Consider the following 1,161-nt stretch of genomic DNA (forward strand, 5'->3'; position numbering starts at 1 on the left):
CTTTATCCATATCAGTATTTACGTGAGTGAGAGCAAAAAATGCGCGATATTTCCGATGCCCGTGAGACCGCAGTTTTATGTTCATCCTATTCGAGATGAGTTCCACGACTAGCTGGGGAGTCAGGACGTTCCTTATGGGGTGGGGGGTGATTGGTGATACCATAGATAAACATAGATCGTAACTTGCAGGCTCATTGATATCCTAAACTTCGTGTCACCAATCACCAAACGGTGGTCATTCCATTCGTGATCGTGCGCAGTTCCTATACGACTCAAATGATCAGAATAGCGTGAGAAGCAGCAAGACGAGGCTGCAAGTTGCATCTCAATGTTATCCACTTAGATGTACGGCTCTAATCCCATATTGCGCGCTCGTCCGAGCTCATCCATTTCCAGCACATGTAGAACTGCGATCTGATCGAGCGAAGCCTATTCCGATCCAGCTCTCCCTCCGCTCCCTCGAGCAATGTTCACCCGTTTGGATCGCCCATACTCGTTTGACAGTACAAAAGAACATTGTCCAGGGACGGGGGCGCTCCCTTGTACCATCAGAGTCTTCTCGTTTTTCAGATTATATGAAACTGCTCAATCGAACGATAGAATGATTCAGAAAGGACAAACGCTCCACGATGGGTTCGAACCACCGACCTTGTGGTTAACAGCCACACGCTCTGCCTACTGAGCTAGCGGAGCACTAAAATACTATATATGAAGCTTCTTTCTTTTTTTTATACTGCAACACATTTTGAGAGCTCATCAGGGTTTGATTTCCCTAAGCAAGGTCACTATGACAACATCAGGTTTTCACAAGGAATTCGCGATTATCAGAACATAGAATTGACAAGAAAAAGATCAGATATATCACCCACCGTGGGGCTCGAACCCACGACCACAAGGTTAAGAGCCTTGCGCTCTACCGACTGAGCTAGACGGGCCAACCAACCGGATTGGGCAAGAGCTGGTCCGCCCGACCTTACCAAATCGAGGCCTCATCATCGCCCTCTTTATCCATATCAGTATTTACGTGAGTGAGAGCAAAAAATGCGCGATATTTCCGATGCCCGTGAGACCGCAGTTTTATGTTCATCCTATTCGAGATGAGTTCCACGACTAGCTGGGGAGTCAGGACGTCCTTATGGGGGGGGGGGGATTGGTGATACC

The 1,161-nt window shown here is 47.8% G+C and overlaps 2 non-coding genes across 2 annotated transcripts; both read right to left on the reverse strand.

Annotated features, from left to right (window-relative positions):
* Positions 1-620: 620 nt before the first annotated feature.
* On the reverse strand, positions 621-693 carry Pmar_PMAR008525. The gene has a single exon. It is a non-coding gene; the product is annotated as a tRNA-Asn (tRNA).
* Positions 694-862: 169 nt separating this feature from the next.
* Positions 863-935, reverse strand: Pmar_PMAR008526. Its single transcript has one exon. It is a non-coding gene; the product is annotated as a tRNA-Lys (tRNA).
* Between the last annotated feature and the right edge of the window lie 226 nt (positions 936-1,161).

This window comes from Perkinsus marinus (assembly GCF_000006405.1).
Source record: "Perkinsus marinus ATCC 50983 genomic scaffold scf_1104296967394, whole genome shotgun sequence".
In the NCBI taxonomy this organism is placed as follows: Eukaryota; Perkinsozoa; order Perkinsida; family Perkinsidae; genus Perkinsus; species Perkinsus marinus.